This window comes from Brassica napus, unplaced genomic scaffold (assembly GCF_020379485.1).
Source record: "Brassica napus cultivar Da-Ae unplaced genomic scaffold, Da-Ae ScsIHWf_469;HRSCAF=716, whole genome shotgun sequence".
Classification (NCBI taxonomy): Eukaryota; Viridiplantae; Streptophyta; class Magnoliopsida; order Brassicales; family Brassicaceae; genus Brassica; species Brassica napus.
In genome coordinates, this window is record NW_026016543.1 from 34,059 (window position 1) to 48,939 (window position 14,881).

Consider the following 14,881-nt stretch of genomic DNA (forward strand, 5'->3'; position numbering starts at 1 on the left):
GATCTATTTCGTGTACCTTTGAGGATGTTTTGTATAGATCTAGGAGCTCTGTTATGTGTTTTCCTTACATACTGCATTTTACGGGTAAAACATAGCATGATTTAAAGTTAATAGCACTACAAAAAAAGTCCACATTAATAGCACATTGTTATAGCACGTTTTACTGAACTGCTATTGTAGATGAGTTTGAAATTTTCTTACTATATAATAGCATTAGATAAACGCTATTATAGAGTGAAACCTAAAATAGCACTTAATTAATGCTATTTTGAAAATTAAGTGAGCGGGAAGATAAAACCACTGATTCCGCCAATAATTAGCGGAAAATTATACTTAAGCGCCAAAAACATTATTTAAGCGGTTTCAGTAATACTACTAAAAACATATTATAGCATTTTTCTAACGCTAAGAAAAACTATTTAAACCCCTAAACCCTAAACATGATTTTAAACCCTAAACTCTAAAGACATCCCTTAAAACTCTAATATTTTCATATTATAACTTCAAATCTTAAAATTAAACTCAAAATGTAATCTTCTTAATCTTAAACTATAATTTCCTAAACATAAATCTTTAATCTTTACTCAAACTCTAGGATATATCCTAAAATCCTAACTTCGTACATAAACTATACATTCAATACTCTAAATAAAAACTTCAATCTTTATATCATAAAATACTAAACTTTTTTTTAAACACTAAACTTTATTTGTATAACTTATATCATAAAACACTAAGTTTATTTTAAATTTCAAACTCTATATCTTACCTTTTAACCCTAATTATTTTCTAACTCTTACTTACAAAAGTAACAAAATATTAAAAGCTTCAAATCCTTATTAAATTTATAAATGTTCAAACTTTTCAAAAAAAGTTAATTTCATACACTATATCCAAACTTTAACCTCATATCTTAAATTGAAACTCAAAATTTAATATTATATCCAAACTTCAACCTCATATCTTAAATTTAACCCTAATAATTCATACTATAACCTCATATCTTAATTTTAAACTCAAAATCTAATCTTTTTAGTTTAAATTATAATTCTCCTTCCCCAAATTTTATACCCTCTATCATAAACATAACTTTTAAAGTTCAAATTTTAATATTTTGATTTTCATATTAAAAAAATTCAAAATCTTGATATATAAGTTTTATATTATCTAACATATAAATTAAATAGAACTATAAATCAAAATTTTATATCACTTTACCAATAAAAAATCAACTAACAAAAAAAAATTGTCATTGACCAATGATATCAAAGTACTCAGATCACAATTTCCACCATTGGATTAGATTAATCCAACAGACCAAATCTAATCCCGCTTTATGTTTCCCTTTCCTCTCTATTTTCTTCTTCTGCGACATTAACTCTCTTCACTTCTTCTTCTTTCTTTTCTTTTATATCTTTGGTTCACTCGTGTCTCTGCACATCTCTCTCTATCTCTATCAAATATTCCTCTCAATTCATCTCCTCTTCACCACCACAACCGCCGGCATTCATGTTCGTCACCACCACGCTCTTTTGTTACGTCGTCTTTACCTCTCTCTCGCTGTCACACTCTTCACTGTCACGCTCGTGACCATCACCACAGGTCACCTCTCTCTCTGTCTCTGTCTGTCTCTCTATCGCTTCTCCTCTCATCTTTCTATCTTCTCCTCTAATCGGTTTTGTTTTTCTTTACAGATCTGAGAAGGAGCAGTGATAAAACAGAAAAGAGAAGTAGTGGTGTGACAGAGCGGCATCTCCAGTTAAGCGTGGTGCAAAAGCCGGTGGTTTGTTGGTGGTTCGTGGCTGAAGCTCTGTGAAGGTGGCGATGGTGGCTGAAGCTCTGTGAAGGTGGCGATGGTGGCTGAAGCGTCGATTAGGTTTAGATTTAGGTTTAGTTAATCAATTGGTTTAGTTAAGATTATAGTAATATATTTATGTATTATTGGTTTAGTTTTGTAAACCAAAATTTATTGTAAACTAAATTTAATTTATAAATAAAATATATTTTTCTGACCAAAAAAAAATTATTTCATTTTTAATTATATAAGAAAATTTTAGTTTATTTTAATTATAATTATTTTTAGTTTATCGAAAGACCTATAATAACACGAATGTAGTGTTAATAGTTAAGCTAGTAATATCATCCAAGTATTGCTATCATAGCTGTACATTTCGTAACGTTCAAAAAATGCTATCGTAGGAGGGATACCTATGATGGCTGCCGTATACATAGCATTTATGAATTCGTTATCAAACATCTAATATAGCATATTTCTTGCACTAACAATGCACGCATTTCTTGTAGTGTAGTGAAGCGTATTGAACTTGGTCAATTGTCGACCAGTTTAGATTTTCCGTTAACCGTTTGGTTGTTAGGACTGAGTTTTGTTACGAAGAATTTATCATATGATTTCCGACTGTGGGTTATACGATAATGATCCCGACTAGGAGCAGTCATCACCAACTCCAATATCAATGGACAATCCACCAACAACAATCTAGCAAGCCCTAGACACCAGGAATGCATCCAAGATCACAACTCCCACATATGAGATGTCCTCAAGCAGAACACAACATCTTTCGGCCGGGTTTACAACTTACAACGCGTTAGAGTACTTGTCAAATTCGACTGGAGATGTTCTGCGAAAGGAACCATGCCCAAGCGCCGGGAACACTGCTGCTCCGCCTCCTGCAAAAGAGCCAGAGAAAATGCTAACTCTACAGCAAGGAGTGTTGGTCCTCATACCCTCTATTCATTTGGAGCAAGGTGGAGTAAAAGAAGCCGGAGAACACATGTTCCTGCTACTATTCATCCAAACGAAAAAGCCAAACCTCTGGGTCCCGGGTCCCGGCTTCCAGGTTCCGGATCCCAGGTTCCGGATCTTTGGCTGTTCACCTTACAAGGAGGTCAAACCCAATGACTCCACGAAAAAGCAAGCTCCGACCACCTTACTACCGCTTTTCGTGGCAATGTACCCTGATATACTTCTAAAGGAAGCTAAGGCCACATGCTTCTCAAGATTTCCAAGGCTACATGTTTCCAGGGGTATGCACCTCTATAAGCTTCTAAAGAAATAGTTCAAAGGTCACGTGCCTTCACGAACCTCAGTGGAAGGCAAGACCACGAGGAAAGCAGGGGAAAATGAGCTAAGCGTTAACCCAAGGGGCAACACACATCAACAAATCCCATCAACATGCCCAGAGGAGACGAGTCATCGAGTGACATCCAGAAAAACGCTGGGAGTGGTTCGCCCAAGCGGGGGCAGAGAACAGCTTGGACGCTTCATTAAATGACATAATAAAACGCTGAGAGTGGCTCACCCAAGTGGGAGTAGAGAGCAGCCAGAAGAAGTCACTAAACGACATCTACAGAAGGAGGAGATCCAAGGAATAGGAGCAAAGCAATATATATGGAAGATAAACAGCAGGAATGGATTAACTACGTCATAGTATGCAGTAGAAAACGGTAATCCATGCGAAGAAGCATTCTTAGCCGGGTCAACACCTGCTATCCAAACAATGGGTCCGGCTCCAGAACTGGCCCATCCTGTGTCCAGGTCAATTTCGACTCGGGCCGTCTAAGATCGTGTCAGCCCCTGCTATCCAAGCTCAAGGAAGAATAAGTATTGTTGCTTCCCCTATAACCGCCGGATTTGGATAAATCCTACCGCCTCCGGGTTTTAGTAGGATATATGCCAGAACTTTCGGGCTCCAAAAGGGTGAATCCCACGACCTCCATATTTCTAGAGGTTACGTTTAAGAAACTCTGGGCTTCAGGACGATATTCCTGATAATCTTCAGGACCGCGCGTACCACAAATGTTCTATTACCGCAAAGCTGTCCTATAGATCTTGAAGGCATTTCGAACGGGTCCACATAAGCAACGGGCGCGATCTCAACAAACAGCCCACATCCAATCGACACCGAGAGTAACTCCGGAGGACAGAGTGCGATGTTGTATTAAGTCAATAAAGACTCTGGGTTCGAGACTGAAAAACAAATATTCAATTCCAGGTGCAATATCTATAGATCCTCCCGTGTCAGAGCACTAATTCCTCGAAACCTCCAGGTTCCCAAGTGATATTAAGAGTTTTCAAGGCTCCTAAGACAAATGTTGTAGTATAGTGAATGTCGAACCAGTTCTGAGGGATATCAAGCACTGAGAATGCAAGTACTCACTTAATCTAAGTATAACCAATGATTTAGATGAGTTTTAAACTACTACTAATACTAGAAAGCAATTACAGAATAATACTTTCTTGTCTAAGGGAAAAGAGAACTCATGGGTATAGGGATTAGACCTTGGGTGATCAAGTTTCGAACTAATGATGGCAAACGATCAATCAAACTATCAACCTTAAGCTTAGACACAATTCTAAGCAAGCTCTATGTCTAGATAAATGCTCATTTGCTAACATATCTCAAACATCAAATGTCTTTGGTTGAATAATATGAAAGCAATCATTACTAACAAGTCTATTGGCTATCTTAACACCTTTAACAACAAATGTCTTTGGTAAAGTATGTTAAAAGCTTAGGAGAGTTGTCTCAGGCATTTCATCAAACACCTTGTGGGTGGGAAATCTCTAAAGATCAACTTTTGAGTGGCCAACTCAGAAGATGCATTATGAATACTCTACTAGCAAGGAACAAGAATGATCTACACTAAAACATCCTAGAACTAACCTAATCACCCTTAATCTCCCTAATCCATGAATTCAAAAGGTGATTACTCACTAATCTCCATGATTCCTCTGAAACCCATATTGGATTTCAGATTAATCATGTAGAGAAATAGATAAGAAATCAACAAGAACACAAGATGAAAGCAATGAAATCTTAATCAAAAGAAGTTTTACTAGTTGTTCTCCAGAAAAGAGATTTTTTGCCTGCTGTGGCTTACAAAAGTACTTAACTTAGGTTTTTGGCAATGTAAAACGTGCATAATGAAATGACCAAAAGGCCCTTGAGAAATCATGAATTCGCCAAACAAATAGACGCGGAGCGACCTCGGCACGTCGCTGCGAGAGGTCGCTCCCGGGTCGTTTCTTCGCGAGCGACCTGGCTGTGTCGCTCCGAAGACGTCGCTCTCGGGTCGTCTCCTCGCGAGCGACCTTGCTGTGTCGCTCTGAAGACGTCGCTCTGGGCTTTGTTGGGTGTCGTCTCGCCATGGAAACGCGAGCGACCTTGGAACGTCGCTCTGGCAAGTCGCTCTGGGAGGGGTGTCTCGCGATAGAAACGCGAGCGACCTCTCTACGTCGCTCTGGCAAGGTCGCTCCGGGATGTGTGTCACAGCGACTTCATGTAGTCGCTCCGGGAAGTCGCTCCAAGCAGTGCTCGTCCAAAGATCACTCTAATCACCTCCCTTGAGCTCCAAATGTACCCAAATGTCTCCAGGAACTCCATGTGGTACTCCAATACCTAATAGAGACATATGTATGCAAAATGCAACCTAGACATGGCTAAATCCTAATCTATATGATGAAAATACACATGAATAAATGGATAAAACAATGTGAATATGCAAGATATCAACTCCCCCAAACTTATTCTTTTACTTGTCCTCAAGTGAACTTTCTAGAACTCATAGGGAGAGAGGTTTGAAGGTGGGAGCTCATAGCCAAAAGAAACACACAAAACACTCAAATCAACATTTAAATTCAGCATTAGTACACCCTCTCTTATTATACTCTAGCTTCTCTAGGCCTATCTCAACTCTTTTCATCCCTACACTCATCATCATGCATTCACACATGCAAATCAGCCAACTCTCAAGTTCATTAAGCATAGCATCAAGTGAATTCTTGCAAATGGTCAATTGGTCCAAATCATTTGGTTGAGTAAGGGAAGGCTTTTATTCAAGTGGGTCAAGAGGTTCAAAATCCATGATCTTTTAAAGTGGTTTACTCTCAAAACAAGTAGCCTTGACATTGCACATAATATATCTAAGAAATGGACCAACTCATGCATACAATGCTCAATCTCCATTGTTCTACTCTTTTCCCAAACATACAGGTTACACAATCACTTCCCAATGTCAAACCCAACTCCCATCTCTCACCAAAAGATCCCAAGAATACTTTGCACATAAAACTCTTTTTCTTTGAAATCTATAAAGGATTTTCTCAACTTCTAAACAAATCTTAGCTCTAAACAACTTTGCTAGCCCCCCCTTTTTCTTTTTTTTCTCTTTTTTTTTTTTTTTCGGGGGCCAAGACTTTTCATAAACTCGAGCTAGACATTTATCTATTAATTCCAATAAGATTATCCATTTAAACACAAAGAGTTTATTCTTTTCCTTTGAACTTTTCATGCTTCCAAACCATAGTCACCACACTCACCCCCACCTATAGCTAGACAATAGAGTACCTAATCTAGCAAGAATGAAGACCAAGCATTGTCGTTCCCGATACTCTCAACATTATGCACATGTAAGGCTTTCCGAAAAAGGCCTCACTCATCAAATAATGAAAGCTTAAAAGGAGGAAGGGATTTTGGGAATGGCGTACCACTAGAGTTTGTCAAAAAAAAAATTGGCATAAAGGATGTGACAACTCAAGTGTGTATATCCATGATTCAGTACACAAGGGACCATGAGCAAGATACATTAAGTTTGTTCAGTTCAAATAAGGTTGTAGTTGGCTTCAAAGACTGAGTTTCAGCAATCAACAAGTTTCAGGAAGAGTCTTCAAGGCTCGAAGCATACAAGTGTTTTTGAGAGGTGCATAAGCTACTCAGGTGCAAAGTAATGTTCTTTACAAGGCATTTCAAATCATTGCTCCCAATGCAAGTAAATGCAACCTATATGCTCTAGACTCTCCTAGAAATGCAAATGATGCAAACTAAATGATTTTTTTTTATGCAAATATACATGTATAATGCAATGCATGAGACTCAAAATCATCAAAGCAAACGTGATCAAATACTTGGTACCTCCCCCAAACTTAAATGACACAGTCTCTGTGTTGTCAAGGAGAGAGAGATACCCAAAAAGAGAAAACTAATATGCAAAAACGAAATGGTATATACAAGGGAAAGTAGTGGGTTACCTTCTATGGGGAATGAGTAGAGGGAGATGCTCCCTCCTCGTCGTCCTCAGGTGGTAACTCTTCAAGGTGCTCATCAGCAAGAGTGCCCATCTCTTCAACGTAGAAGGCTTGCCCGAACACAGTTGGTTTCTTCATTTTCTCCTTGATGTCAAAGTGGAGAACATGCCCTTTACCCAAATGGAGATCAATCGTGCCCTCTTTCACCTTAACAATTGCTCCTGCTGTAGCTAAGAATGGCCTTCCAAGAATCAATGGGTCTTGAGCCTACTCACCCATCTCAAGCACCACAAAATCTGTAGGTATCTCATACCTTCCAATCTTCACAGGTAGGTCCTCTAAGATGCCCACAGGGTACTTCACTGAACGATCAGCTAACACCAGAGAGAGTCTACACTTCTTGTACTGAGTGAATCCAAGCTTCTTTGCAACAGACAAAGGCATCACGCTGACACTAGCTCCCAAATCGCAGAGACATTTCTCAAATACCATAGGTCCAAGAGCACAAGGTAGTGTGAAGCATCCTGGATCCTCTAACTTCTCTGGAATATCAAGCCTCTGGATGATGGCACTGCACTCATGGGTAAGAATCATCATGCTTTCCATTTCCTTCTTCATTGCAGCTACAACTTATTTCAGGAACTTGTTGTATTGAGGAATCAACATGAAAGCATCGATGATGGGCATTGCAACCTGAGCTTCACTCATTTGCTTCTCAAACAAAGCTTTGTACTTCTCTAGCAGCTGCCTCTTGAATCTACCAGGGAATGGTAGTTTGGGTTCATAGGGAGGAGGAACAAAAGAATTCTCACTTGCTGGAGCAAGAACTTCACCATCTTTCACTGTTTTCTTCTCTTCCCCCACCTTTCCTTTACCTTTGGCTTCCACAATCTTCTCCAAGATTTCATCATTGATTTTCTCATCAACAATCACCACTTCATCATCTAAGTTGATGGCCACCTCCTCACCTAGTTTCTCAGCATCCCTGGTGAGGGTTGTAGGAGGTAACTGCTTACCACTCCTAAGGGTGATAGCTTTGGCCTCCTTGGGGTTTTGGTCAGATTTTCCAGGTAGAGATCCTTGCTGGCGATTCTGGTGAGTGTTCATGGAAGTAAACTGATTCTCTAAATTCTTGACCGTAGAAGCAAGATGTGAGAACTTGTTGTTGAGCTCATTGTAGCTCCCATCAATCTTGGAATGAAGGTTCTTCAACTCATAACCAACATGCTTCTCACTTCTAGTCTGAGACTCCAAGATTTGTTTCAGCAGGGTGTCAGTGCTGCTCTCTTGAGGAGCAGAGGAACCAGATGAGGGGTTTTGCTGAGGTTGATAGCTGCCTTGCTGGTTGTTTCGAGGCGGATAACCGCTATGTTGGTTGTTGGGATAGGATTTCTGTTGGTAGTTGTTGTACTGAAAGTTGGGCTCTTTTTTGTACCAGCTACCATTGTTGTTGATGAAACACAGCTCTTCCTGACCTTCCAAACCCTCAAGCTCATGGACAACAGGTGGTGTCTCTTGGCTTGGGTTACCAACAAAGTGCAGCTGCTCTTGTGTGGCTTTATCAGCAAGGAGGATGTCTATCTTATCCTGTAGAGCTTTCAACTCCTTCCTCGTCTGCTTATCATCTGTTCGACTGCCTCTGTCGTGGTCTCCACTGTAGACTGCATCACTCTTTACCATGTTGTCAACCAGCTCCTCTGCATCTTCCTCAGTTCTCCCCAAGAAGAACCCATTGCTAGCTGTATCCAGTCTGGCCCTGTACTTAGGAAGAGCACCACGGTAGAATGTGCTCAGCAAGCTCTCTTTAGAGAAACCATGGTGTGGGCATTGAGCTTGGTAGCCCTTGAATCTCTCCCAGGCTTCACTGAAGCCTTCCAAGTTCTTCTGTTGAAAGCTGGAAATCTCATTTCTCAGCTTAGCAGTTCTTGAAGTAGAGAAGAACTTCTCCAAGAATGCTCTCTTGCAATCATCCCAAGTGGTGATAGAGTCGCTGGGTAGAGACTTCTCCCACTGACGTGCCTTATCCCCCAAAGAGAAAGGGAATAGCTTGAGCTTTAAGGCATCTTCGGACACACCATTGGTTTTTGACAACCCACAGTAGCTGTCGAACTTGTCCAAGTGATCAAATGGGTCCTCTAGAGCCAAGCCATGATACTTGTTGTTCTCGATCACGTTGAGGAGTCCTGACTTGATCTCAAAGTTGTTGGCTGCCACAGCCGGTGCTCGGATTCCCAGTCTATGACCATGAATGTTGGGCCGGTCATAAGTACCAATGGGTCGAGCTGCCCGCGGTTGGTGTTCTGCCCCTTGCGGTTGATCTTCCATATCAATATCGAATCTCTGCAAGTGGGCTTGTTGTTCTTCTTCTCTTCTAGCTCTAGCACACTCCCTCTCAAAAGCTCTGATGTCTGCTACTATTGGAACTAGGTTTGATGGACCCCTGCTCCTCAAGTTCATACACCTGAAAGTGAAAGGTAGGTGAAGAAGAAGAATCAGTAACAAAACAAAATTAAAATGACTTAGTCTCAAGCAAGTGACTAAATCTCAATGTTTAAATCTACTCAGAATTTGGCAACGGCGCCAATTTGATGTTAGGAGTTTTCAAGGCTCCTAAGACAAATGTTGTAGTATAGTGAATGTCGAACCAGTTCTGAGGGATATCAAGCACTGAGAATGCAAGTACTCACTTAATCTAAGTGCAACCAATGATTTAGATGAGTTTTAAACTACTACTAATACTAGAAAGCAATTACAGAAGAATACTTTCTTGACTAAGGGAAAAGAGAACTCATGGGTATAGGGATTAGACCTTGGGTGATCAAGTTTCGAACTAAGGATGGCAAACGATCAATCAAACTATCAACCTTAAGCCTAGACACAATTCTAAGCAAGCTCTATGTCTAGATAAATGCTCATTTGCTAACATATCTCAAACATCAAATGTCTTTGGTTGAATAATATGAAAGCAATCATTACTAACAAGTCTATTGGCTATCTTAACACCTTTAACAACAAATGTCTTTGGTAAAGTATGTTAAAAGCTTAGGAGAGTTGTCTCAGGCATTTCATCAAACACCTTGTGGGTGGGAAATGTCTAAAGATCAACTTTTGAGTGGCCAACTCAGAAGATGCATTATGAATACTCTACTAGCAAGGAACAAGAATGATCTACACTAAAACATCCTAGAACTAACCTAATCACCCTTAATCTCCCTAACCCATGAATTCAAAAGGTGATTACTCACTAATCTCCATGATTCCTCTTAAACCCATATTGGATTTCAGATTAATCATGTAGAGAAATAGATAAGAAATCAACAAGAACACAAGATGAAAGCAATGAAATCTGAATCAAAAGAAGTTTTACTAGTTGTTCTCCAGAAAAGAGATTTTTTGCCTGCTGTGGCTTACAAAAGTACTTAACTTAGGTTTTTGGCAATGTAAAACGTGCATAATGAAATGACCAAAAGACCCTTGAGAAATCATGAATTCGCCAAACAAATAGACGCGGAGCGACCTCGGCACGTCGCTGCGAGAGGTCGCTCCCGGGTCGTTTCTTCGCGAGCGACCTGGCTGTGTCGCTCCGAAGACGTCGCTCTGGCAAGTCGCTCTGGGAGGGGTGTCTCGCGATAGAAACGCGAGCGACCTCTCTACGTCGCTCTGGCAAGGTCGCTCCGGGATGTGTGTCACAGCGACTTCATGTAGTCGCTCCGGGAAGTCGCTCCAAGCAGTGCTCGTCCAAAGATCACTCTAATCACCTCCCTTGAGCTCCAAATGTACCCAAATGTCTCCAGGAACTCCATGTGGTACTCCAATACCTAATAGAGACGTATGTATGCAAAATGCAACCTAGACATGGCTAAATCCTAATCTATATGATGAAAATACACATGAATAAATGGATAAAACAATGTGAATATGCAAAATATCAACTCCCCCAAACTTATTCTTTTACTTGTCCTCAAGTGAACTTTCTAGAACTCATAAGGAGAGAGGTTTGAAGGTGGGAGCTCATAGCCAAAAGAAACACACAAAACACTCAAATCAACATTTAAATTCAGCATTAGTACACCCTCTCTTACTATACTCTAGCTTCTCTAGGCCTATCTCAACTCTTTTCATCCCTACACTCATCATCATGCATTCACACATGCAAATCAGCCAACTCTCAAGTTCATTAAGCATAGCATCAAGTGAATTCTTGCAAATGGTCAATTGGTCCAAATCATTTGGTTGAGTAAGGGAAGGCTTTTATTCAAGTGGGTCAAGAGGTTCAAAATCCATGATCTTTTAAAGTGGTTTACTCTCAAAACAAGTAGCCTTGACATTGCACATAATATATCTAAGAAATGGACCAACTCATGCATACAATGCTCAATCTCCATTGTTCTACTCTTTTCCCAAACATACAGGTTACACAATCACTTCCCAATGTCAAACCCAACTCCCATCTCTCACCAAAAGATCCCAAGAATACTTTGCACATAAAACTCTTTTTCTTTGAAATCTATAAAGGATTTTCTCAACTTCTAAACAAATCTTAGCTCTAAACAACTTTGCCAGCCCCCCCTTTTTCTTTCTTTTTCTCTTTTTTTTTTTTTTTTCGGGGGCCAAGACTTTTCATAAACTCGAGCTAGACATTTATCTATTAATTCCAATAAGATAATCCATTTAAACACAAAGAGTTTATTCTTTTCCTTTGAACTTTTCATGCTTCCAAACCATAGTCACCACACTCACCCCCACCTATAGCTAGACAATAGAGTACCTAATCTAGCAAGAATGAAGACCAAGCATTGTCGTTCCCGATACTCTCAACATTATGCACATGTAAGGCTTTCCGAAAAAGGCCTCACTCATCAAATAATGAAAGCTTAAAAGGAGGAAGGGATTTTGGGAATGGCGTACCACTAGAGTTTGTCAAAAAAAAAATTGGCATAAAGGATGTGACAACTCAAGTGTGTATATCCATGATTCAGTACACAAGGGACCATGAGCAAGATACATTAAGTTTGTTCAGTTCAAATAAGGTTGTAGTTGGCTTCAAAGACTGAGTTTCAGCAATCAACAAGTTTCAGGAAGAGTCTTTAAGGCTCGAAGCATACAAGTGTTTTTGAGAGGTGCATAAGCTACTCAGGTGCAAAGTAATGTTCTTTACAAGGCATTTCAAATCATTGCTCCCAATGCAAGTAAATGCAACCTATATGCTCTAGACTCTCCTAGAAATGCAAATGATGCAAACTAAATGATTTTTTTTCATGCAAATATACATGTATAATGCAATGCATGAGACTCAAAATCATCAAAGCAAACGTGATCAAATACTTGGTACCTCCCCCAAACTTAAATGACACAGTCTCTGTGTTGTCAAGGAGAGATAGATACCCAAAAAGAGAAAACTAATATGCAAAAACGAAATGGTATATACAAGGGAAAGTAGTGGGTTACCTTCTATGGGGAATGAGTAGAGGGAGATGCTCCCTCCTCGTCGTCCTCAGGTGGTAACTCTTCAAGGTGCTCATCAGCAAGAGTGCCCATCTCTTCAACGTAGAAGGCTTGCCCGAACACAGTTGGTTTCTTCATTTTCTCCTTGATGTCAAAGTGGAGAACATGCCCTTTACCCAAATGGAGATCAATCGTGCTCTCTTTCACCTTAACAATTGCTCCTGCTGTAGCTAAGAATGGCCTTCCAAGAATCAATGGGTCTTGAGCCTACTCACCCATCTCAAGCACCACAAAATCTGTAGGTATCTCATACCTTCCAATCTTCACAGGTAGGTCCTCTAAGATGCCCACAGGGTACTTCACTGAACGATCAGCTAACACCAGAGAGAGTCTACACTTCTTGTACTGAGTGAATCCAAGCTTCTTTGCAACAGACAAAGGCATCACGCTGACACTAGCTCCCAAATCGCAGGGACATTTCTCAAATACCATAGGTCCAAGAGCACAAGGTAGTGTGAAGCATCCTGGATCCTCTAACTTCTCTGGAATATCAAGCCTCTGGATGATGGCACTGCACTCATGGGTAAGAATCATCATGCTTTCCATTTCCTTCTTCATTGCAGCTACAACTTATTTCAGGAACTTGTTGTATTGAGGAATCAACATGAAAGCATCGATGATGGGCATTGCAACCTGAGCTTCACTCATTTGCTTCTCAAACAAAGCTTTGTACTTCTCTAGCAGCTGCCTCTTGAATCTACCAGGGAATGGTAGTTTGGGTTCATAGGGAGGAGGAACAAAAGAATTCTCACTTGCTGGAGCAAGAACTTCACCATCTTTCACTGTTTTCTTCTCTTCCCCCACCTTTCCTTTACCTTTGGCTTCCACAATCTTCTCCAAGATTTCATCATTGATTTTCTCATCAACAATCACCACTTCATCATCTAAGTTGATGGCCACCTCCTCACCTAGTTTCTCAGCATCCCTGGTGAGGGTTGTAGGAGGTAACTGCTTACCACTCCTAAGGGTGATAGCTTTGGCCTCCTTGGGGTTTTGGTCAGATTTTCCAGGTAGAGATCCTTGCTGGCGATTCTGGTGAGTGTTCATGGAAGTAAACTGATTCTCTAAATTCTTGACCGTAGAAGCAAGATGTGAGAACTTGTTGTTGAGCTCATTGTAGCTCCCATCAATCTTGGAATGAAGGTTCTTCAACTCATAACCAACATGCTTCTCACTTCTAGTCTGAGACTCCAAGATTTGTTTCAGCAGGGTGTCAGTGCTGCTCTCTTGAGGAGCAGAGGAACCAGATGAGGGGTTTTGCTGAGGTTGATAGCTGCCTTGCTGGTTGTTTCGAGGCGGATAACCGCTATGTTGGTTGTTGGGATAGGATTTCTGTTGGTAGTTGTTGTACTGAAAGTTGGGCTCTTTTTTGTACCAGCTACCATTGTTGTTGATGAAACACAGCTCTTCCTGACCTTCCAAACCCTCAAGCTCATGGACAACAGGTGGTGTCTCTTGGCTTGGGTTACCAACAAAGTGCAGCTGCTCTTGTGTGGCTTTATCAGCAAGGAGGATGTCTATCTTATCCTGTAGAGCTTTCAACTCCTTCCTCGTCTGCTTATCATCTGTTCGACTGCCTCTGTCGTGGTCTCCACTGTAGACTGCATCACTCTTTACCATGTTGTCAACCAGCTCCTCTGCATCTTCCTCAGTTCTCCCCAAGAAGAACCCATTGCTAGCTGTATCCAGTCTGGCCCTGTACTTAGGAAGAGCACCACAGTAGAATGTGCTCAGCAAGCTCTCTTTAGAGAAACCATGGTGTGGGCATTGAGCTTGGTAGCCCTTGAATCTCTCCCAGGCTTCACTGAAGCCTTCCAAGTTCTTCTGTTGAAAGCTGGAAATCTCATTTCTCAGCTTAGCAGTTCTTGAAGTAGAGAATAACTTCTCCAAGAATGCTCTCTTGCAATCATCCCAAGTGGTGATAGAGTCGCTGGGTAGAGACTTCTCCCACTGACGTGCCTTATCCCCCAAAGAGAAAGGGAATAGCTTGAGCTTTAAGGCATCTTCGGACACACCATTGGTTTTTGACAACCCACAATAGTTGTCGAACTTGTCCAAGTGATCAAATGGGTCCTCTAGAGCCAAGCCATGATACTTGTTGTTCTCGATCACGTTGAGGAGTCCTGACTTGATTTCAAAGTTGTTGGCTGCCACAGCCGGTGCTCGGATTCCCAGTCTATGACCATGAATGTTGGGCCGGTCATAAGTACCAATGGGTCGAGCTGCCCGCGGTTGGTGTTCTGCCCCTTGCGGTTGATCTTCCATATCAATATCGAATCTCAGCAAGTGGGCTTGTTGTTCTTCTTCTCTTCTAGCTCTAGCACACTCCCT

The 14,881-nt window shown here is 40.8% G+C and overlaps 2 non-coding genes across 2 annotated transcripts; both read left to right on the plus strand.

The window, feature by feature from the left end:
• Window positions 1-8,855: 8,855 nt before the first annotated feature.
• Window positions 8,856-8,962, plus strand: LOC125604137. Its single transcript, XR_007335995.1, has one exon. It is a non-coding gene; the product is annotated as a small nucleolar RNA R71 (small nucleolar RNA).
• A 5,338-nt stretch (window positions 8,963-14,300) lies between these two features.
• LOC125604138 lies at window positions 14,301-14,407 on the plus strand. Its single transcript, XR_007335996.1, has one exon. It is a non-coding gene; the product is annotated as a small nucleolar RNA R71 (small nucleolar RNA).
• The last annotated feature ends 474 nt before the right edge of the window (window positions 14,408-14,881 follow it).